This window comes from Drosophila erecta, unplaced genomic scaffold (genome assembly GCF_003286155.1).
Source record: "Drosophila erecta strain 14021-0224.00,06,07 unplaced genomic scaffold, DereRS2 tig00000021-arrow-pilon, whole genome shotgun sequence".
Taxonomy (NCBI): domain Eukaryota; kingdom Metazoa; phylum Arthropoda; class Insecta; order Diptera; family Drosophilidae; genus Drosophila; species Drosophila erecta.
In genome coordinates, this window is record NW_020825198.1 from 2,919,689 (window position 1) to 2,945,388 (window position 25,700).

General features: G+C 39.9%; 1 protein-coding gene across 2 annotated transcripts in view; it reads right to left on the minus strand.

Annotated features, from left to right (window-relative positions):
- Positions 1-25,700, minus strand: part of LOC6546372 (DNA N6-methyl adenine demethylase) — an 85,256-nt gene that overhangs the window by 14,908 nt on the left and 44,648 nt on the right. The gene's annotated exons all lie outside the window — the stretch shown is intronic.

Below are 25,700 nucleotides of genomic sequence, written 5' to 3' on the forward strand. Positions count from 1 at the left end.
AGTAGCCCAACTGCAAAGAGGCGTTGCTTTCGTTTGGCAGCTGCTGCAAAGTATAAACAATTATGCTAAAATGCAATATTTACGGCCTCGTCGACTGTTATGCTAATCACGTTGTTTATGCTGCGATGGTGTGTGTGCGTGTGTGTGTGTGTGCGGTGTGTGGCTGCATTGCCGATTGCATTTGCATACAAATTGCAATGTAGTCGAAGAAGCAGCAACAAAAGCTGCAAAAACAGCAGCCACAATGCAGAACAAGTCTCGCATAATTACAAGCAGAAGGAGAAGATTTTTCGCAGGCCACAACATAAAGCGAAATTATTTCCCGTCTGCCGTTGCACTGCATATTTGCATTATTATTGGTATTTTCAAACCATATTTTTATGCATTTAATTGGCCACTGAGAAGCCATCGTTATGCTCTTGAAGTGTGGACCAGAAATATTAACTGATTGTCATAATGTTGGCTGTAATACTAAATTAAGACTGAACAAAGTAGTTAACTTTATTTTCGTAAATTTAGGGCTTATCAAAGCAGCTTTAATTCGAAGAGGGAACAGAGAGCTCTGGATAATTTTCTGTTTCTCCAAGTGTATTTCCCTGCACTTCCAGTTAAACCATTTTAATCGGCTATTGTAGCACAAGTAAGTAACACAACTGAAATTGATTCAATTCCTGTGATTGGAAAAAGTAAATTGAAGGCAGCAGTTGCTGTGTTTCCTCCTCGCTTATTTATCCTTTTTAGCTGCACGCGATGATTTAATGCCGTGTGCCACTTCATTTTCAGGCTGTCCTGGCCATATTTAAATTATTATTATGCCGGGCCATAACAGACACAAAAACAACAAAACCAACAACTACAACAACGGCCAGAACTACAACAGCAATAACGACGGCAGCAACATAATTAAAAACTTGTCTTCAATTGCCATAAATTCACGTCAAAGAATCTCGTTGCCAAAGTTGCCAAATACATTTTTTCGTGCGCTGCTCTACTCTGCTTTCGTTATTATTATTATTTTTACAACAATCTCTTTGCCTGGCCGGCCTGAAAATTGAAGTGATTATTATAATACTAGTTTGTGTTAGTTTTTCTGTGTGTTTTTGCACGTAAACTAGTTTTGTGGCCTGGCCGCGATTTGGCCAAGTGGAAATGTAAGTATTTGCAACAATTTTCCCCGCTGATTTCCCACTCGGATTATTAGATCAACTTGCTAATTGCCGGGCATATAAATCTTCTATCTGTATACACATAGATACTTGTGAGTCATGAATGGGGAAGCTTTTAATTTATTGGCCAACGGAAATGCCAAACTGGCCGCTTTTTAAAGGCAGCTAAATTTATATTTTACAGCTCGAGTGTTGAGCAATTTGACACCATGAATCACATTTATCTGATTTGCCTGGGTATTTTGCGTATGTGTATATCTATTTTTTACTGCCTTCGGCGAATGGCTTTTATTTCGATATTTTGATGAGCTGCGAGCGTTTAGTCATTTAATGAGTTAATTGTTTTGCACATCGATTGAAAGTCAAATTGAGTGCTTTTCTAATGAATCGATTAATTTGCATAGTTTAGTCAATTAGTTGGCTTTGTTTGGCAACATTTAAGCTGGCTGGCGGGCCAACAACATAATATATTTTATTTATGCTATATAATTGCGTACAAGTCATAAAGCTGTACTCCATACACATTTTCCCATGATTGTAAATGCCATCGTAAAAAATGTTTATACTGCCTGAGGAGTTTTAGCCAAAATCAGTAGTAAAATGTATTTTTAAGTTTAATGGCTTAGTCAACACGTTGTTTCCGAGTCTATCGCGTGTGTGTGTGTGTGAGAACAGTGTATTCGAATAACTCGCCATTCCAGTTGATTATTTATTGCGCTGCATTTAAAGATTTATTCCAGTTTTATTTATACTTTCCCAACATTTCCTCATTCGTTTTTATAGCACTCTGCCGCACAAATTTGCCCATAATAAACTGTTCAAACAAATTTTACCCAATTTGTCTTCATTTACTTAGCATTTTTGCACTTCCCCCCGCCTCGATTATTGATTTACATTCGCTTTTGCCCCACTCAACATTCATTTTGCACACCTGTGCATACCGCCCTCAATTTTCAACGTCATCGGTTACCAAGCAAAATAACCAAAATAAGCAAAATAAACAAAATAAACAACAAATCAAAAATACCTTTTTCCCTCGCATTTTTTTTATTTTGCGTGGCAACGCGGCACCCTAAGCAAAAGCCCACAAAAACGAAAACAATTAATTTGTATGGGCAAAAAAATGACAGAACCCAAAAAAAGCCAAGCAAATAAATATGAAAATATATAACAAAAAAGGGGGAAACCGAGCATTGAAAAAAGAGCTAGAACGGCACGCGAGCCGGCGTATCAATGACCAGGGGCCTTCCAGCCCCCCAAACCCCCCTCGAAAAGCAGTGGCCTTTGGCTAAAAAACAACAAATTCTCAAATGGATGCAAAAGCGCTTTGAAAGTGTTGATGAATGAGTTTTCGGCTGATGTTGCTGCTGTTGCTGCTGCTGCGGTTGTTGCTGCTGCGTTTGCTGCTGCTGCTGTTGCTGCTGTTGCTGCTGCACAGTTGTTGCTGTTGCTGTTCATATGCTGTCGTTGTCAAGTGCATAACAAACATGAGAATAATAAAAAAAGGGGTGAAAAACAACGACAACTGGCAACTACAACCAAATGACTCAATTTACAATTGTAAAAAAAATGGCAAAAAAAATTGTACAAAATCCGCGTTGCCCCGATGTTCTTGTTGTTGCTGCTGCTGTTGTAAAATGCACAAAATGTCAACGACAACAACGACGTCACAACACAGTTTTTTACATTCTGTTTGCCATTTTGTTGTATTTTTTGCGATTTTTTGCGCTTTTTATGTGAATGTTAAATTCTGCTGTACGCGAGTGTGTAGTTTAAAGTTTTGCTTGTGTTTGGCGCGCTGTATGTGCTTTGCGTTTATTGAACTTGCGACGCGGCATGAGGTTAATTGACCTCGTGCTTAATGCAAAAATAAATATAATTTTGTGCGGCAACAACAACGAGGCGAAGTCAAATGAAAAAGGGTCGCAGTTGCCGTTTGTGTAGTTTGTGTAGTAAGAAGTTTGAAAAGAAGGTAAAGAGCAAAGCAAACAAGTCAAAATGAAAACACGTTTAAAGTGTTTAACATACAAACTGATATGCGCCAGTATGTGAGCAGTGTTATGTGCCAGGTAAGCCCAGGAACAAGGGGTATTCGGCGGGTTAATGGGACAGTTGGTCAGCTTAAGCCATATGAAATTCTCTGTAATCGTGACTAATAAAAACGCACAAAACGCAAAAAAGCACACACAGGCATGACTTTATACAAAAATAAAGGGTAACAATTGGTCCAGTCGCCTTGCGAAAATATTAGCATGTAAAATCTTTAAGCCATTTCCATTCCAATTGGACTTACACAGATATAATAATTCCAGCCTTTCAGACTATTTAATATGCATATCACACTGCCACCCACGTACCAATAAGCTGAATGAATATTTGAAAAATTTCATTAACTTCAAGACTATGCAAATGGCAGCAGAAACCAATAATATCCATGCGATATCCACTTGCCACACCCAAAATAATTGAACAATTTATTCTACAAAAATAAAAAAGAAGGAGAAAAGCCAAATTGCTCTGAAATATTTGCTTGTGTTTTTAGACAAAATAGAACTTTTGCCTACTTTTGGTTCATTGAACTGTCGCTAAATTATAAACTTTCCCTAAATAGTGATGAATAATTTATAATTGAAATTTATGAGCTAATAAAGTGAGGCATATTTTACGGGGAATTTGCGGTGATATCATCTCTTTGATTCAATTCGATTCGATTCAATTAATTTTTGCTTAATAAGACAAACGAGATGAAGAGTTATAATAAGCCTAAATGATATTTTTCAAAATTAAATGCCACGTGACATGCATAATTTATTAGTCGAGGTTAATGCCTCAAATTCGCCTTAAAAAATGCAAAATGGCTTTTAATTATGCATAATTATTTCGGTTAGCCGAGAGTCTAATTAAACACAATTAAAATGGTTCTTCGCTGCCACAAAATGCAAATGAGGAAGAAGTAGAAGAAGGAGGTTCAGTGACCGCCGAATAAGTGAACTTTTGGCCAAGAGCTATGAGACTCTTGAGTTTGAAGCTAAGAGGCGGATCAACTTCAGATCCAAACGATTGAAGTAGGGGTCCAAATCCTAGCCTTATCTAGTAACTTTTTGGGATTACACCCGGAATGCCGGTTCTGGCCATCCATCCCCTAAGCCTGCTCATTTCGTGGCTTATCCCACGTCATTAAGTTACTTAATCACTGTATTTAATTTCCTTACGGCCCCACTCATTATCTCGTCGTATTACTGCAGAGTAAAGTGGATCTGGAGATTGGAGGTTGGGGCATGGGACATGGGGAATGGGGAATGGGGAACCCGATGTGAGTTGGAGCGTACTAAGAGATACTCGCACTCGCATGAATCACTCATACCTCCGATGCGGCCAGCTGGTTTTGGCCTTTTCTCTCATGCTCCACCTCTCTTCACTTCACTTTACTTTATTTTATTTATTTTGCGGAAATGTTTTCCTTTCCTTAACGTTTACACCAGAAACTCGTTTCGCTAATTGGCCCCAAAAACAAAGAGCGGCGCAAAAAATGCGAATAAATTGGCGACAGACATTAAGTGACTTGTCTTGTTAGCCCGATTTCGATCCCAATCCCAATTCCGATTCCGATTCAGATTCGGATTCGGATTCGGATTCCCACTCCTTACCAACCGTCGATTTGGGTTAAGCACAACGCAAATGTCCAGAACTTACCTGCAAGGGAAAGCGAGAAAAGTGTTAATTAGTAAAAGTCGTCTGCTGGCCAAGTGAAATCAATAAAAAGTGCTTATAATATACGGATGCCTAAATGCAGTGCAATTCAATGTGGGTCGAAATTAAACGATATAAGATGGTATATTTATTACTTGAAAATTGGGTCGCTACTATACGATTCGGCTTTATTCCAGCAAGGATTATGTTTTCTTATTTACTTGCTATTTACTCTGTAGTTTACTATGTGCTTCAACTATGTTTCCATAATTGTTTGTATTTCTCCCTGTGAGAGGATTCTGCCTTCGGGCTGAGTGCTCCCCCGTAATTATAGCAATCGATTGCAGTTTATAGGAAAATACTCCGCGGATCCATCCGAAGGCCAGAATCGGATGGGACAAAGGAGAACCTCGGGCTAGTGGTTATCCTTGAAATAGTACAATGCCTGCTGCCTGCTGCCTGCGGAGGCTGCGAAGTCGGAGGTTGCGACTGCGCGCTGCCAAGGTAAACACTGTTATAAGATCGAGCTGGTGCGAGTGAGAGAGGGAGAGAGAGAGCGAAAGAGAGGGCGGCAGCATAAACAGGCTCCAGAAAGAGAGGGCGAGTGCACATTAAAAAATGGGAAGAAGACAAACTGCTTTCAGATTGAGAATCAGATTCTTTTCTTCTCCTTATGCGCTTTGTTCGCTGGCCAGAAGAACACAAAAAGCGAAGTAAGAAAATAATGGAAAACAAAGAGAAAGAAACTGAGCAGCAACAACAAAACTCGATTAACTCGACATTAATTTTAATTCGACATTTGCCTGTTCCTTAGTTTACTTTTTTTTATGTTTATTGTCCTCTTTGAAACCCTATTTTGTGGAATTTCTTCTTTTGATTTCATGTTGGTTTCTTTTCTTTGTTTCCCCGCAATTAAACGTTTGGGTTTCAGTTTCTGTTTTTGTTTTAATTTTTATTTTTACTACGTCTGGCCCTCTTAATTTGCCCTCGAGTGTCTGCCAAAATGCAAAGTGTTTTTTATTAAACGAGTTCTATTTCCGTTTTCGGCTGACTTTAACGAGGGATCATAAATCATCGAGGTTCTGTATTTCCACCTTTCAAGCGAATGGATCGCTGTTTAGTCTTTACCAGATGCAATCAATGGAGTCGTAAAACATATTTAAAACCAATTCATATTTATATTAACGACTTCCCTTTTAAGAAGAAGGAAATATTGTAATAGAATCCAACGAGGTTCCTTTGCCTGTGGATAATTAGGTAATTTATCTGAGACCCGCAGATTGTGAGAGCTATTAATAATTCCGGAATTTTGTCAGCTTAATAAACGGAACTTGAATATAAAAATATTCCGTTTTTTCATGACAGCATAGGTAGCTTATTCTTTAATTTTCCTACAAATTATATGTAGTCACTAATTAATTACACCATAGCGCAAAAAAAGAAGAAATCAATATAAATGGCAAATGAGGAATGGAACCCTATCGCAAGAATCCTTGGCTAAAAGTGCAGTTAAACGATGCGGTAATAATTGATTCGCTCATCGGCGCAGCGAATGTGGCCATAAAAGTGGCCAAGTGCTTGGGCCAGGTTCCTCGACACCATCTCATTTCTGGTCATGTGCATTCCCAGATTCCGAAGAGGTTAACACGCTGCTTTGCGAACGAACCGAGGGAGGACGGAGCACTTGAGGCTGTGTCGGGGTCACGTAGAGCCCATTTATATCAAATTATCTTACCATAATAATGAATTGTTGGCAATTATAGGCATTATCGTTATTTATGGCCCTCGAAGTCGTATTTCCAATCTCTTTGCATTTCCACGTCCCGAGGGAGCGCTTTAGCCCTGCCAGCCCTGCCAGCCCTGCTTTAGCCCTACATACAATACATAAAAGTAAATCTAATTAAACGAGAATGCCCTGCGATCCGAGGCCTTCGAATAGAACCTGTGTAAATGGCCTATGGTTGCAGGGGGAATTCGTACGATTCACTCTGTGACTCATTGTAATTGGCAACTTCCGCTGCGGCAGGCGGAATTAATGAAATGTCTTCCCAAATCGACATTGAACAACTAATTGAGTAAAACATGAATTGCCCCAGATTTTTCCCGAAAACCGAGCAAAACAAAAACAAACAGTAAAATGATAAGGGACGGGGCCCCATATAACATTCTGTTCAAGGCAATTTCGGCTCTGATAAGCATTCTCTATTTAGTAATATGATGTAGGTATGTTATGGACCCAAGTTCCAAGCAGAAATTCACAATTATAGCGGAAGATTTCGGCGGAGTGTATGGGAAATTTTCGCTGAGATATCTCAGGTGTTTTTATGGACTTTTTAGGCGGTTAACCCGTGATCAGTATCACTTTTTTTATGGCAACCCTTGAAACTAGTTACTATATGCAATGTTGACAGACGGAATTATATTTACTCGAAACGTAGAAGTATTTCCTAATTGTTTTTAAAATATTTACCTCAATAATAATAACACCCCAACCTCACAATAATGAATGCTCTTTGGCTAATGGCATTTCCTGCCTCGATTTAGTTGCCAATCAAGCGATGACTCGTGCTTTTTCCTTGCAATTTTATTCAATTTAATCTAGGAGGGTCTGTATTTTTCCATTTTCATGCAGCACACACCCTTCTTTAAGGCTTAATTAGAGTTGCGCTTTTATATACCATTTCCTGTGTGTTGACTTACTTGGCAACAAAGAAAAACCAATCAGTCAACGAGAAAAGATACAAAACGAGAGGAAAATGTTAATCAAAACAGTCTATTTCGATGGCAAAGAGAAATGGAGGACTGGGGGAAAAATAAACACAAATACATGTAAATAGTATAGTATAGCATCAAAGTATTTATTATGTCACACAAAATTGTATTGTCCGGCAATCAAATTCAAATGAAAACGACACAAATCAAGTATGCAAAATAGGCAAAAAGTAGCTAATAATTATAGCTTTTTGGGGGTTTTTGTGTACCTCTTAGTTAGTTATTCTCATGCTGGTTATTATAATCATATTTTTTTATGACTGGCATTTAAATCTAAACTAGATATGAACTTTTCCCTAAGAGGTATTTTTGCAGTCCCGACTTCATTTGGTAACCATTTTCGTTGGCACTTGAATTTAATTAAAATGAATGCAAATGCAGAAACCATAAAGTTGAAAGTTTATTTGCATTGTTATTGCAATTTTGTGATTGTCACTTGAATTGTTTAGTGTTGTTACTGCATTTTTGTTGGCAATTTTTATCGCAGCACTTTTTGTTGGATTCGTATGGTGTGCATTTGTTATTTTTTCAACTTGGCTGCAGACTTGCGGCCCCTTGGCATTAAATGAAAATTTATTTCGCAAGTTGTGTATGTGAAAATTGTTGCTCATGTGGAAAACTATTTCTGCAGACCGAATACAAAAAAGTTGGAAATGGCCGAAGAAATGTGTCAATTAAATTTGAAGTGCAACAGCAGTTGGGAATTGACTGCAAAGTATCTGGTAGATGTATCTTCGTATCTCAACATCTCAGCCAGCCGCAGTCTCGCTCAAGCGATTTGCTTTACTTTTGGCCATATTTGTGGAAAATAAAATTAAACTGCAGTTTAAACAAAGCAAAAATTAAAAGCAAATATTGCCTGCCCAAGAAAATGGGAAGAGAGCGAGACACATTTACATATGCAAACATGACATAAAATGTTGCCTGCCCACAGCCACGCCTCCTTCTATATCTCCTTTGGCTTGGAGCGCCTTCGCTTGAGTTTTTACCCCATGCCGACTGACTCTTCGGGTCTCTGCTGGAATTTTAATAAACGAATGTCAATATTTGCCCAACATAAAGCAGAAAATACAACGATGGCCCCACAATTGTAGTTGCCGAGTGAAAGCGGAGGAAAATTGGGGGAAAATGGGGCTTGCGTGTACGAAAAGTCAGAATTTCTCTTCTTCTGATGTTTGCACAAATTTTGTATATTTTTCTATTTCATCCAACTGGGCTGGCAGCTCCTCGATTTGGCCAATTCAATTAATCTGCAATTGAAATGCAATTGCTGTCACAGGTGTTTGCAGACGATAAGCTGGGCCAAAACTTATGCACCCAAATGGGAACCAGAGGAATTTTGATGGCCTGCATTGCACATTTGGCTCAAAAGGATACTGCAGGTTTTAAATTTCAATTTCTTGGCCAGGTGTTAAATTGAGGCAATCATTGGCATAAACTTGTAAATTTTAAACAGACAAAGCTTCTTGTGTTTAAAAGCACATTTAATTTAAATGAAATGTAATTTTAAATAAAAAACAGTTTGTCCAACTAAATTGCTATGACCTGATGCCCGAAAATATATTGGATACCACGAACTCAGGCTTGGGTCAACTTGAGGCCCAGAATATCCGCAAATATCTGGGAAATAATTCCGTGCATCGGAAGCAATTGCCTGTAACCTATTTGCAAATGAGGGAGATATGTGAATCCAATTTGAGGTAAATGGCTTGGCGATCCGGCAGGAACTGTTCCTGATAATCTACCTTAAGCAAACACAAGCAAACAAATGCAAAGCAGTTGTGTTTCCATATCTATATATCTATTACAGGCATCGGAAAGGAGGAGAAGAGGAGCAAACATGGTGCCGTATAGATTACTGGGCAATCACCTAACACCTGAGCTAAGACACTGATAAGGCCGAAAACCATCTCCATCCAGGTTCCTGCCGCAGTTATCGACGTGTGTATCTATGGGAAAACGCTGCATGTTCGCTAGTTTTGTATCTTTTCCCCACTCCACCCTACTCGGCACTCGATAATCGTTAGCAGTTATCATGGGTTTTGGCACTACAAGACAGCTAAAAAGTGGGAAAAAGTAGAAAAACCAGAGAATTGCTTTGGCAAACACTCTACGGGCCAAGGAAAGGGCTCTTGAATCTGCACCTCCGCCTCCTTGCCATGCAAAACACTTAACTATTATTTTTTCTCCATTTTTTCCGATTTTTTCGAGGCATCTTCTTGCTTTATCAATTTGACATATTGACGTTGAGCGCTGAAAGTGCATTAAAGTAGCTGGCAGATGCATAGATACAAATGTATCTGGAAAGCCAGTTTCCTCTGGATTTTCCTTGGCTTTTTCGGTGTTGACACCTGACCCGATTCATGGTCACAAGCGATGACAAATTGTACTCCATGCCAAAGCAGAGAGAGAGAGAGAGAGAGAGGGCGAGCGATAGATGGCTGTGCGATAGAGACAGCCTGCAAGTGCTTGTTAGCGCTTTTGGCATTGTTTGTGCACTATTCTGGCCCAAACCATTCCGTTTCCTCCCCTCTTTCTGCATACACATACATAGTTTACTTGGCCTTTTTGCTTTGCACGCTTTTTCGGTTTTTAGCAAAGTCATGGAGCCGCATTTCTCACATCAAAAGTGGGGATCCCGAAGGGAGGGGCTCGTACTCAGACTATAGTCTATATGGAGGGCTCCAGACAGGATATGAAAAAGTGTCGGTGTATAATGGCAAAAGTCTAAGATATACTGGCAACAACAAAACAAATACCAGAGTGCAAATAAAGATGCAAAAATGCACTTAAACTCAAGTGAACTCTGGCCACAAAGAGACAGAGTCGGAGGAAAATGGTGTTTCCATTCGCAGAGAACTTCCAGCGAAAAAGTGGTTGATTTTATTTAAATTTTCGTACGATTTACATGTCCAATTTCGAGTAGCTTTCCTTGAACTCATGATTAGTTGGAATATTTCAATCGCTCGTTATAAATATAATCAATTTTGGACTTTCGACTTGTTGTTTTGATGATTCAAGGCAATTGTGGGTAATTTTATTTTCTTATAAAAAAATCGGCTGAAGTTTATCGGCTTTGGTATCTGCTTAGAGATAAGAACTAGTCGTTATCTGATTTATGGGTTCTTTACCAAAGTTATAAGCAAGCTATGATGAACCTAAGTATCGTTGAAAATATCACTTTTCTTATCTGCCTAATTCCGATTATAGATTACGTAATTTAGATTACTTTTAAAGGTAGTCAAGGTGGCCAATAATGTTTAGCAGAAATCTTAAACGCCTGAATATATGTATATATCGTATCTTTTTTCTTACTATTAGTGACATGAAAACTAATTATGCCATTTTTGCCTTGACAGCGTTTTTAATGAAAACATCCAGTTAGCTTTGTGGCCTTTAGTGGAGCACTAAAGCTGTCTCTATAAGGTCTACAGGGCCAAATTGTTGGCCATAATACCCGAAAGCCAGCGTAATAAATTTTAAATAATTACCTATTAAGGCTTTACTTGGTCGCTGGCTGTTACTTATACATGAATCATCCGTTTGTGTACCCGTTTGTATATTACTCGGTTTGTCTGTATGAACGTGGCCATAATGGTCTAAAGCGAAGAGGAAGAAACACGAAAATGGCTCTCGAAATTGCTGTAATTTATGATGATGTCCTAGATTACATGAAAATTGTTTTCTTTCGATTACAGTTCGCCACAAATAGTGGTACATATTTATAGTTATACATTTAACTTTGCTTACAGTGCGGACATTTGTCACAGTAATTTAAAGGCATGTGAAAGAGTTAAATTAAATGTAAATATAATAAACGTGCAGCATAAATCCAAGCCTGACAGCTTGCCCCTAAAACCCTCTTCTCACCAACGAGCTGGCAAACTGGTTGCGACAACTTTCTATAGATACTTAGATACATCTGACGGCTTCCTTGAGCGTGTTTGCTTTTCGTAAAAAACTGAAAATGGAAAAAATTAAATGCAAAACTAAACCTAAATATTTGATCTGAACTATGCCAACCTGGTTTCGTTTCTGAAAACATATAAAAAGTTTCTATTATGTCTTGGGAAGTTAAGCAGTTGATTTACTGCCTCTGGTAAGTACTTTTTATGTGTGTGTGTGAGTGGGTTTATCTACCAGAACCTTCCTACATATACAAGTATGTATAAGTATATATATGTATAGTACATCTTTTTTTTTTTTTTTTGAGGGGAAGCAGTTGGGGGTTCAACTATCGCATTATTTATGAGTTTGTTGTTGCTCTTGCTCGTCTCTCGTATCAGCTCATTACAATGATTTATATTGGGCATTAGATAAATGCTATTGTGAAAGCTGTAAATGCTGTGTGTATATTTCAGACGCTGGCATATAGATGTTTTTATCAAATTTCCCCTTTCTAAAATTAGTCTAGGAAAATTGCCAAGAAATACATTTTACAGCTCAATTTATAATGCTGAATGCAACAATTTCTTGCTCCTACTGGCAGAAATTTCAATTTTCATTTAGAGCAAGAGTAGTTTTGCCCACAATATTGTTGGAATAGCATTCGAATGCTAATTGAATTCGCCATGGTCGAGCATAATGGCCTAATGGGTATTATTAGAGGCTAAATGCTCGTTGTCAGCTGTCCGCGCATTTCCTTTGAAATTTTTCGAACTCAAAATAGTTCAATTCAGTTGTATTAATTTTAAAGTTACACTTTTATCGTATATATGTTATCTGGCATAATGCAATTTTTCGAAATTAGCTATTTAATAAATTTCATCAACTTTTCGTTGATTTCCTCAATTTCTCCCGGTCATGCAACAACATTTTTGGTTGTTAGCTAACTGCAACATGCAGCTGCCTCAGCAAACTTTCTCACATGGATTGTATTGTTTTTATTTTTCTTGTAGTGCCTCTAATGATTTGCACGAAGTAAAACTTTAATTTATGTATAAGTTTAATTTAATGCCGGAAAATTCATGAAAAATTTGTTTCTTTTGTTCACTTGGCTATTTTGTAATGAAAATTTGGCAACAAAATAATGAAGATGAAAGGGGAAGGCGCAAAAACTTTTGCGCAAATGTCAGACATTTATTTCAATGGACGAAGTTTTCTTCGCATTTTTATTGATTGCTGGCGAAATTCAGCTATTTAGTTTTTATAATTTTCTTTGGTTTAATTTTGTGTTTGTTTGATCAATTTGCGCCCATTGTGACTTTCAACTTTTGTGCTATGAATTGTTTAAAGTTTTTTTTTTTCCGATTTTGTTTTCTTTTATTTAGCATTCATTTAGCATATACAAAATGTGTTTAGTCATTAAATTTTAATGACTCAGTAAATATCATTCGAAGGAATTTTCAAGCACTCGATAATTGAGCCAGGCTAATTAATCATCATTAATTTTTTCGACCATACAATAAAGTAATTAGGAAACGAGAACACCTAACCAATCAATTTAGATAACACATCCCAACTAGCACTCAGCTGGATTTATGGACCTTAGCCCAAGGTAAAACCAGATAGATGTAGGGGAGATTTCCCCTAGAAGGCAGCAGCTGCAATACCTGAGATTAATGAGGGTAGGGGTACAAAGAAGACAGGCCGTAAAAAAGGGTTGATAAGGAATTTTCGATTAGAACCTGAAACAACTCTGCCCAAGGGTTAGATAAGTTTTTAAAATTCCTTAAACAGAAGCAAAAAAAAAGAAGGAATTTAATGAGTTTTCGTCGGGGAGAAAAAGGGGGATTCTTATGAAGACATGTGAACTTGATTGCCAAATTTGTTTTTGCTCTCATAATTGTTTGTTGCTACGTACTTTTCGTGTATGGGAAGAGCAAAAGTTGAGAAATTGCGTGTGTATGCAAAACTTTTACATGGATTTATAAGCTGGGAAAACTTTTTCCCAGGCGACTCAAAGTTTTGTGCAGCATTGGAAAAAAATTTATGACAGTTTGGGAAAAGTTTTTTGTTCATTTTTTGTTGTTCGTCCCCGGACAGAGGAGTAGAACAAAAATTACTTAAAAAATGACAGCAGAAGGAGGATTGAAGGCGTGGCTGCAAGTACAAATGCGTAGTGAAAAACTGAGAAAGAGAAAGAAAGCCACCATTACACCATTATGAATTGAATTGCATAAATCATGTGGGGAAAAGTTTTATTCTTCGGGAGGATGGAAGGCGGAGCGATCTCAAGGTAGCGCCTATTGCCAGGCAGATAAATTCACAGAGACATGCGGAAATGCAGGGGTTTCGGCACAACCAGGGTTGAGCAAGGGGCTCACCGGGCGTATACTTGATATGGTAATTTATTATGTTTTTATTGCCTTTTGTTGTGTGCGATGAGCCAAAGCGGAGCGGCCTGCAGCCCTTGCCTGGTCATTAATCTTGGTTATGCCGCTCGCTCGCACACATGCACGGCATATATCCCCAGCTCACACACGCACACACGCACACTCGCACACCCTTTGCCACACGGACACACTATGAGTTATCCTTCTGCTTTTGTTCGCAACTTGAGTCGCGGCCAAAATGCCGCCACGCATAAATACGAGTCTATTTAATTGCGCCATCGGAGGGGCATACTCCCGTGTTCGATAGGGGTTGCAATAAATAGAATTCGCTATTAAAAATATTTAAGTATTTAAAATTAGTAAAATACAGGCTTTTCGTTTTACCACAGTACTAAGAAGCATTTCGAGTAGAAATAAAGCAATTAAATATTTTACAGGCTGAAATGTTTTTGATACTATGTGAACACGCTGAGCACTTTTCATTTACATTTTGGCTACACATAAGTTTGTGCCTGTAAACAAGTGACATATTATAAATTATATATTATGAGGTAGAACCACATTGTTATTTTTGGCAGTAAAATGTAAAATATTTCAATGATAGATTAGCAGACAACATAAAAGCAATGCCAAAGAAATTTGTGATTTCATTTTTCGCAGCAAAGTTGACTGGTCTTAAAATAGTTTTTCATATTACGGATATTACGTGTGTGTAGGTATTTGCGTGGTTAGCTTTTGGAAAGCAAATGCTAGCAACATTGTAAGGAAGCGGAATAATAAGTAGGGTATTGTTAGTTCGACTCTGCACTAGCGGCACATTACTTTCTTCCTGTTTTATGGTTGTGTGCGATATGGGCACGTGTGTGCTTGTGTGAGTGTAGCGCAAAAAATTAAATTGCGCAGATAAATTTGCGCAACGCTAATAAATTAATATTTATGGTTGCCTGCCCTGCATAATTGTAATTCTCGCTTCCCGCCTCCCCTATGCGTGTAATTCCCCCAACTTGAGTTTTTTTTCAGTATTTTGTATTTTCTATTTCGAATTTCGCATTTCTTTCTAATTTATTTTGTGTTACTTTTGCACATTTGGCTGCTGGCCATCGGAAAATTAGTACATCGGTTGTTTTAGTAAATGTATCTTCAAGATGCACATCATATAAAATCTATATATACACACACGATCTCGTTATGCGCCGTATTTTATACAGCATGTTTTCTTTATTTATTTTTTGGCGAGTGAGTGTATGGTTTTTTTTTACTGTTTTTTATGTCGTGCCATTTCAGCGAAGCTCGGCAACAAAGCATAATAAAACTAATTGTCTGCGCTTCGCTCTCACACACAGATACACCCATACATAGGCACACACTCGCAGATAGTTTCGCGAAAAGAGAGACAGCAAAAAATGAGGAGAAACGGACCACATGTTTGCCATTCTGAGTGTTCCTTCGCCTGGATAAACAACAAAAATTCTCCCATCTCTGGCAAAATATTCCTTTTCTTTTCCATTTATTTAACCCTTTCTTCTGCCTCCTTTTGGTATTTTCTTTGGCTCACACAAAAATTTATGCGAACCGCCATTTTGCATTACTCATTTTGGGGCCTAAATAATTCTGATATTGAGGCAGTTGCAGTTACAGTTGAATTTGCAGTTACAATTCGGAAAATATAAACTTCCTGATCTGATTTTCCACAGCAAAAGTTCAGTGAATTGGAAGAGGTACAAATTTCTTAGAGATAAGGATCATTTCAAGAAATATATATGCTCAACAGAAATATAGTTTTCTTTACCCTCAATGGTAATTAAACTTTTATTGAAGAGCTACACCTATTTCCAAGCAATATAACAAAATATTTAAATATGGATTTATTACTTTTTTCTCCCTACAATAAAATTTAACAAAGTCCCATACAAATTTGGGATGGCGAAAAAACATGTCCATCTTTCGTTTATTATTAATTGGGAGAGATTTTCTTGTTAGTGAAACGAAGCTGTCTACTCTTTAATTCGTTGGGTAATTAAAAATAATCACATAAATTCCCTTGGGATGTGTATATTTTGCAAGTTTTCACAACCATGCATTCCCAATTGGCCAACTCGAAGAAAATCCAATTTTTCGCTCCGCTGCGGCGAAGTGTTGCAGGCACACAACTTTTCGCGCGGTGCACGCCTCATCGACGTCATGCAATGTGCAGATACAAAGTAACACAAAGTGTATCTGGCAGATCGTTGGTCTATTTTTTGGCTCTTTGGCCACTCGCCTCTTCGCTTCGTTTTCCAACCATTTCCAAGCGGGAAACTTAATTAATTCATTAAAAATGTAGGAATTGCATGCTTTGCTCGCTTTAGGCAAATGAATTATTAATAGAAAAAGAGCTATAGGGCAGCATATCTATATCTATTTATTCATAAAAAGGTTCTCCCGGATGTCGGACAGCCCCTTTCGCGATTTTTGCAAGTGTAATCAATGCTGGAGAGCTTTTTTCTTGATTTCGTTTATTTGCTTCTTTCATCTATCTTGTCTTCAATTTCAATTCAATTTCGATTCGTTACGCTTTGATTTTAATGCAAAAATGCTGTTGTTGTTTCTCGATTTCTTGGTTTGTTTGTTCTCCAACTCTCCACTCGAGTACTTTTATTGATGATATCGTCTCTGAGTGATTGAAGTTCCATCGACCGAGTCTGCGATGACAGACAGAATGTGATTTCTCAGCTGGGTTAGTCAGTCCCATGGAGAACCAGACTGCGGGAGTCATAACCTTCGACATCCCGAAGTTTGGGGATTCGATCGGATAAAGTACCATTGTCACGACCTGTCGTGACTTTTGGTATTTCCCGTTTCCCAGAAGGGTAATGAAATTTCATTTATTTTCTGATTCATGATAAACATTGGTTTTAATTCAATAGTTTTTTTTTAAACCACTTCCATTTAAGTTATAAATTACCTTACTAGTTTACCCCCTTACTATTCCCAGAAAGTTCTTAATCAAAATGTAAAATAGATTCCTTCTTTCAATACGATTCCAATGACTCGAATTTCTTCGCTGTTTTCAAGGGTTGTTTGTCCCCCTCAATCGCGTACTTTATGTGCCGCCCTATGGGGTGGGAAATTCGATCAATAATAATCTACATAAGTTCACTTAAGTCGCAGAGGTGAGCGCGGATAAAAGACCAAAGAAAATCCTGCCATGATTGATGTATGTTTTTTTTTTCGATGGGAGTGTCCGGCTTAAATGGGTTTTTAATATCGTTCGATAGTCGGCGAGAGATCACTTACTTTTTATCACGATTTAAAGCTGCTGGGGATATATGTTTCAGTCGCAATATGGCAAGTTTAGGGCGGATTTCGCGATTTCAAATATTTACGTTGGATGCACCTTATGAGTTTTGCGTTCTAACGCTGCTTATTATTCAATTTGATTCTGGCTCTTATCGGGTTTGGTTCTTGAGTTATTAATATACTTTATGGCTGTGATGGTTGTTGATGTGTTGTTATTTTAGAAATAGATTGCACGGAATTATCAGATTATACTTCTTTATTATTATCCTACTACGTATTCATTGAATATTTATTACATATAATTAAATTTATTTTGCTGCACAACACAATTAAACAATTAAATTGTTTATGCTGGATACTATTTACACAATTACTGGTTAGTTGTTGAACAATATTTGCTGGGCTTTGTTGTTTTTAATTATTTACTTAATGACGCTTTCGCTGTTGATGTTTTTTTTTCGCTGTGCACTTGGAATGACATTTTGAATTTGATTTCGAAGCGCGCGTAAATTAATTTTATTTACTCGCTGGCTTAATATACGTATTCTTTCGTTTGTGTGCTCCGTTGTTGATAAGGAAATCACATTTTCAATTGGCAACTGGCCCAAATTTCATTAGTTGCTTGTGTTTGTTATCTTTTTGCTCGTGCTGCTGCTACTGCTACTGCTGCTGCAGCGGAAATAAACAATCAATTTTAGTTAAAGAATTTACGCAGGCACACCAGTAAATCCAATCAGCTTGCCACTCGCACACACGATTCGTATTTGTGGAATTTACTTTTAATATTTCGGATAATTCCCCGCTTATTTATCTTTGAATTACTTTTGTATCTTTGAGATGCACAAGCGCGGGTGAAGTGGGGGGCGTTGCTGATTCTTCGGTGTTAGTGGTGAGTGGGTGGTGGGCGCGTAACCGTTGAATAGCTGCTCAAAAAACCGGGCTGATCGGCCGACGTTTCACGTTACGTCCTCGAGGAATCGCGCTTACAGAATGAATCTGAATCTGAACGTGGAGTGTAAGCAGCGTAAAAGATACAGATACAACGGCGACGACTTCGGCAGCGCCGTTTGTCTTTGGGTGTGTGAGTGCGGCCACGGGTGTGAGCGTGTGGTGGTGGAGCCGAGAGCGCATGCGAGAGAGCCGAGCGCAGCCGAAGAAACGTGTTTGCCGCCATTGTGGCGACGCGGGAGAGCGAGAGCGGCGCTCTCTCGCCGGCATTCGCCGACTGCGCTGCCGACGTCGGCGTCTTGCAACTTGGTGTGCGTGTATCTGTGTGCGGTTGCTACGGCAAAAAGGTAGTAAAAAATAACTGCGGTAAACCGAAAAGGCACAAAAAAATTAAAGGAAAGGCGGGGAACGACCGAATAGAAAACAAAAACTGAAAACGAAAACGGGGGAACATTGCCACCCACTAACCCCCCTGTAAAACACAAAAACCCCTTAATGCCTCCTAAATTCTTACTTCTTAAGTTCTTTTCAATTTCTTCAGCCATTTCTGACAGCGAAATGTGCAAAGTCTTGGGAATTGGCTTTTCCGATAACCGATCTCCACCTTTGTTGCATATTTTTAGGCTACTTACAGCGCACCAGGACTATATATTTTAGGCCAATAGCTGGCATCTTGATAAGCAGTTACTTACCTGAAACGAGAAAGAAGCAAAGATCGATTAGATAAGCAGAATAAGGTAAACTGGGGGAGCAGTGGAAAATAGATGGGCTGAATTTAAATCTAGATAGCATCGCAAATTCCGTCGATGGTAATTGCATTGGGGATACAAATTGCGGAGAAACAAAGTTCGTTCTGCTGTAAGGAGCTTAGATATTGTTTCTCTAAGTAACTTATGTATAAAAGTAGTTTATATTGTGTATATAACCATTTTATGATTTCTTATAAAAAGACCTTAAAACTACTTGAAGAACTTCTATGAATCAAATAGCTAGAAGAACAAAGTGATAGTTGGAAATTCCAGGAAATCCTTTAATTATTTCCATTAAAACAAATGCCGAGTATTGTTTGCTCTAATTGGCACTTAAGTTCCCGGGAATCAATATCAAGTGAGTTTGAATTAGCGCTCGAACTTCGAGGGGCAACTTTATATTGTGCCATTTATATTGATTTCGGGTGAGATGTACGCATATCGTTATGGCAGCTGGGACGATGATCAAACTCAATTTAAATTGGTTTCCTTGAATTGCCATTTCCCCAACAGTTTGCAACTTCAACTTCCTCTGTTTTTGCCCATTTCTATCTGGCTTTTTGTTTTGCTTTTGCTCTTTTGCCACGCAACTCATTTTGGAAAAAAAAAACTTTAGCCGGCAATATTTCATGCCACCCATTAAGCTTTAGCTATATAGCCACCCACAACTCCACTTCCCTCCCCCCATCTTCCCTGCCTTTCCCACTTCTGCTGGCAATTTCCGCCCCCTCGCACAGATACAAATGCGTGTGCGCCTGTATGTGTGAGAGTGCTTTTGTGGGGGAGCAAAAAAAGTGGCTTCATTACAAATTTCAATTTTGTTTTATTATTATTTTCCTTGGCCTTTTGCCATTTACTTTTTTATTATTATTATTATATATTTTGCAAAGTTTGAGGCCCAGGAAAATGCCTTTATAATTTCCACAAACACACACAAAAACCCACTCGCTAAAGGCAGCTGTTGTCTTGCATTTCTTTATTTTGATTTGGCTTTTCTTTTTCCTTTGCTGCCTTTGCATTTTCCTTGTCTTTTTCGCTCGTTGTCGCATTTCTCTCTGTTTATTTTTTGTTCGATTTTCGCCTTTGTTGTCTTCGCTGGCTGCCTCATAAGTTGTTTTTTTTCTTTTTTTTTGCATCTTTCCATTTCAGCTGCGCAACGTTCTAGCCCCTCCACCCCCTCGTAACCGCCCAAAAGACGCCCTCTCCCTTCGTCTTGGACCATCTCATCGTTTTTTCCTGTGTCTACGCCTTTCAAGAGCCGAAACTTCTAGCCGCATCACTGACACAAAAAGTTACTAGAAGTACTCTAGTAATCAAGGTATTAGTGCTTTGGGTATATCACTTCAGACTTTTATTCGTAATACTACACATGAATATTGCTTCCATGTTAGTTTTAAAAATGTTAAATCATATTCTGACGTACTTTCAGATACTTTTGCTAGCGATCTTAAGCCTGTAGAAGTCTCCACAAACCTTTGTTTTGAAAATAATTTAAGCTATGTAAATAGATACAAGTGCTGCATACTTTAAGGTCGAATTGCGTATACGCTGCGAAATACACATTTGCCAAAGAATCCTTAATTATTGTCTTGATATTGCTCTCATTTTTTCCGCAGTGCAGTTCCCATCATCGACCTCTTTTCCGCAGCTGCTTAGGGGGTGTTAGGGGCGTGGAAATCGCAGGGGGGAGGGGGTTGGTAGGCTTGCCAAATGGCGGGGAGTGGGTGTGTTTTAGGGGGCGGTGGGGAGTAGTGTTTTTGGGCTTGGGGCAGCCGCAGCATATGCCGGCTTCTTCTGATTTTCTTCTTCTTCTTCTGGCGGTGCTGCTGCTGCTTGCTCTTCTGCCAGCGAAAGCAACAACAAGAACTGCAACACTCTCGCACACACACACACACACGCGTGCAGTGTCGCTGAGCGGGAGAGCGAAAATAGCAGTCAATAAAAGCAGGAAAAGCAACAACAATCGACAAGCCTTTGGGGTCATTATTCTCTTCGAGTCGCGTCGCTGCAGCATGTGTGTGTGTGTCTGTGTAGCCTTGGTGGTTGCACACGCACACTTGTGCATTTGGGGAGATTCTCTCCGTCTCTGTTTCACACCCTTACTCGCCCCTCCCCGCCTGGCGCCCTTTCTCTTTCGCTCCTGCAACTTTTGTTGTTGTGCCTCTCCAAACAATGTAATAAAATTCAATTATTCCCGTGTGCGTCTTGCACTTTGTTTCGTCTTTTGTCTGCTTCGCCTGTGTGTTTGTGTGTGTGTGTGAGTGCTGCGCGCATTTCGCGAATATCGCCGCAAAATGCCAAAAGCAAAAAGTACAGGCAGCAAGGCTCCGCGTTTTTTTTGTTTTGGGGGCAACACAGCAACAGCGACAGAAACAACAACAAAATGCCTCCTGCGCCACCAACGCGCTATCACACACACACACACACACATATAGCAATATAGCAGCGAACACCTATACTACTGCAACTCGTGCTCTTGCACTTTCTTGACCTGCACAGTGGGTCAACTGATCACGAGTGGGAGTGGAAGATCAACAAGGTCAAAAAAATGCCATTTCTTCAGATCTCTTTGCAACTACCTGTGCCACACCCTAACAACTTTTCTTTGCTTATAAGCTCACTAATAACTGTTGAAATAATATAATGCTTTAATTCAAAAGTCACACTTGTTAAAAATCAAGAGGCAAGCAGACCAATTCTGTAATTTGTAAGTGAAAATTGTCAATTGTTTTGTATAGTTATTACGTAAGTTTTCAGATCCATACAATTTATTTATTTACATACTCTGCCAACATTTTCCCGTTTGAGCCCACTGTGCACTGTCGCCGAGCAGCTGCTTTAGCTTCTCCTTCTCCATCTCCTGGTTCTCCTTCTGCTTTTGCTTTTGCTGCTGCTGCGCTGTCGCTGTCGCAGTCGCTGCATTTTGGCGTTCTTTTTGCGCTTTGCCTTTTGGCTTTTCCTTCATATGCGCTGTGCTGTTGCCTCTTGCTCCTGCCACTCCTGCTACTCGTGCTTCTTCTCCACCCCAATCTCCACCTCCTTCTTGACCATCCCTTTTGTTGCTGTCTCTGTTGGTCTTCTTTGTTGTCTCGTCTGCTTTGGTTGTTGTTGTTTGGGTTTTGGCCCTTTTGCTGTGCACTTTGCATAAGCAGCATCTCCGCGTGCTCCTCTTAATTTCCCTTTTGTTTTCCTTCTCGATTTGGTTTTGTTTTCCTTCACTTTCGTAGCTATAATGCTTTTCCTGTGCCGTCCTGCCAAATTTCTTGTTTTTGTTAATTTTGCTTTGAGCTTATTTTAGAATTTTTTGTTGCATTGCCCTCCTCCCCCTTTCTTCGCCCCTCTCCCACTTTCTTCGCTGCGAAGAAGAGTTAATATGCAGCTGCTCTCTCTCTTCCCCACACACTCCTCCCACAGCGCTCTCTGTCTTTCGGCCCTCTCTTTCGCGCTCTCTGCGGCGCATGCGTTGCATTTGATTGTTTGTGTAATGTAAACGCGTTGTAAGCCGCCTTCTGCCTGCCTCGCCCCCTGCTTTTCCCAGCGATCCTTGCTTTTCCGCTTTTCAAGGCTCTCCTTCTCTACTCCTTACTCCTTTTCGCCCTTTCTTTTTTCGGCCAACCTCAACTTTTATTTCTCCCAAAAATGGCCAAATAAAATAACAACAAAAGCACCAAAAGCAGAAGCAGCAGACAATGAAAAAATGCAAAAACAGCTTGCAGTCGCTCTGTCGCCGTCGCTGCGTGCGTCGCCGTCGACGGCGCTGTTTTCCATTTGCCTGCAGCGTATTTTGTAAATTACATTTCCGGCAATAAATTTGCATACCTCTGGCATCTTCTAAATTGCTATCGTTTGTTAAAGCGCCACCCGAAATTTGCACCCCCTGTGGGTGGGGGGGTTGCTTAAAAGCGGGTGGTGTGGTGGTGGGTTGAGGTGGTTGGGCGTATTAGCGGGTGGGTGTGTGTGCACCTTGCCACCCCCAGGCGTTCTTTGAAAAATTCCCAACCTGGGCCGCACCTTCTTTTCGCTGAAAATGGGGATGAGTACACAGGAAAAATAAGCGATATCATGTGTAGAGCAAAAGGAAGTCGCTTTTCCAAAGTGTTAACAAGTAAAAGTTGCGTAAGGAAATCACACATAAATGCAATGCATACTTTTAAGTTGAATCGAGATATTTAAAGCAGTTTCAAATCGTTTCTTTGTTTCTTATTTCTTATGGTGTACACGTGATTCGACAAAAGAATACAGAAACTTGGGTGGAGGATGAAAAGTGGAGAGAGGGATTGTGGTTTCTTGGGTGGGGAGCCAAATGGGGTGGGGCTCGAAAATTCTCAGGAGGGTGACTTGCCACCACTTCTTGCCGAATTCGATATTGATTGTCCTGCAATTAGAAAAGTTCTCGGGCCGTGTCTCAACGAAATGACTTTCACTGCTCGGCAAATGCTCAAGGATATGCAGGAAGTCCAGGATGCCGAGAATTCGCAGCACAAGTTTTCCCCCGCCACGCTGTTCTGGCCAAAGTCTGGCATTGGATTTTTCACACAACAGGTTGTTGCATTTCGAATACGTGACGCCCCAAATAGTTGGAGTTCCTGCTGCTGCTGCTGCTGCTGCTGTTGCTTTGAACTTGCATTACACGTATCTGCCGCAGATCCGTGATGACGGAGGGGTATTGGGGGATTCGGATTCGGGGTCCAGGAGGGACCATGGCATTCCAGCGAGGGTGTCGGCAGCCATCGGTTATATAGGTCGACAAACTTTTGCGGCACGCTCCTTGTTGCTGCTCTTGTTGCTGCCGCTGCATAAAAATTCAAATTTCGCGTCTGGCCAGCGCCAAAGCAACAATGAGCCAAAGTGTTTTGGTAGTAGACTAGCTCATACCCAGGATAAATCGGAGTGGAGCTATTCAGTATCTAAATACTCTTGTTGTTTATAAAAATTACATGCAAATGGAGCACTGAAATCGTATTAATTTGGGTAGAAAGAAAATGATTGTCCTATTACCTATTATTCTTTTATTGCATTTGTCAAATTCAATAATATGCTAATCTTTAAAGAGCATTACTGCTTGTCCTGAATCTGAACCTTATAATCCTCTAAAGATTTATGTATTTTAAGCTGTGTAGAATGCCATAGAACCCACCCTGCAATCGACTCGAAACTGGTTGCGTTTTGTATGGCAGTGCCAGTCGACCTTTGGCAACCCTTGAAACGCATTGCTGACTGGCCCTGACTGAAAATAAAAGTGCAAATGTCCTCGCCAGCCGGGGAATTGGACAAGGTTTTAGCGCAGTGGCATGGCCAGGACTACCAGGAGCAGCAGGTCAGGGAGTCACAGTCACAGAGCCAGTTGCATTCCCAGAGCATCGTGGCACAAAAAAAAAAAAATAAATAAAATAGGACCAGAAAGTCCTCGCGCTTGGCCCAAAAAACGTTTCTCTTTCGATGGCCGAAACTTCTTTTTTATGGCTCGCCCGCCGATGCAACACGCGGCGTATGAGTGATGCTATGTGCTACATGCCGTATGCGCTGTGCTATGCTGTGTGTGTGTGAGTGTGAATGAACTGCAGGCCACTGCACATGTGTGCGTATCGCGTGCGTGCCAGTGTGAGTGCTGGTGAGTGTGTGGTTCATTCATCGCTCAATCGGCAGGTGCTTTGTTTTGTGAATTTTCCACCGCGTTTCCCCAGCCCATTTCCCACTGGTTTTCCCTCGCGAATTTTTGTGTTTGCCGATAGTTTTGACCTCGTTTCAACCCGCGATTGCGATTGCATGCGTAATTGATGGCCGGCCAACAGCTGACATTTGTTTATATGCCCGGCGTCGCGGCCAAAAACAAACAATAAATACTTGGCGGTTGGCATGGCAATGCAGGTGCTTTTTTTCCGTATTCGGTCCCCCGCCCACATGCATTCATTCATAACAATTTCCACGCTGCTGCTGTCGCTTTTTTATGTACAACTTTCAAGTTCATAATGTCAACCTTCACACACACACACTCAGACGCACACACACACACTCGCACTGGGGGAAAAAGCGGCTAACGCAGACAGCGTGAAAGCGTTTAGCTGGCAGGTTTGAGGTCCCCGAAGTCCCAGACACGAGATTCCCGGATTCCTTTGTGCCGCCGGGGGATCCCGGTTTTTACTTTCGCACGCGCTGCCATGACGTTGCATCTACATCCTGGCCGGGGAAATCTACTCCTGCTGCTTTCCTCGGTCCTCCGCTTGATGAGCAATTTTTTTTTGCCACCCCTTTTTCCATCTTGCCATTGCAACAATTGCTCTGCCTCTGCCTCTGGTTCTGGCCTGAATTTCCCCAGTTTTTCCGCGCTGTTCGCCCTTTGTTATGCAATTTCTTTGGGGCGACAAAATGGAAACTTCTTGTCTACAACGGATGCTACCACTTAAAGGCAAAAGTGTCTGAGTTCTGCTACTTTCCTAAGATTTTCCCCTTTTACTTTTAAACTTTTTTCATAAACTTTATTACATCTTTTGTACATTTACGTTAAGACTTCTTTAAAGTTATTTGTTTTTGTACTTCCAGTTCGCTTATAATTCTATCTATTCCTGCTCAATGATTTTCTATGTTTAATCTAAGTCTAGGTTACTTTTCCTTTTACCTGATTTTGCTTTTTTGCGCTAATTAGCAAATGGCCTTTACTATCCACTCATCTGTAAGCTTAATCCGCATATATTTTACATTCTGCTAATTACAAATATTCCCTTTTGCATTTTACATTAAAGCTGGCCACTAATTAAGCTTAGCTGATTAACTAAATGCAATCCTTCAGGTTCATTGACATCGAGCTCCCCTCGCTATAAATA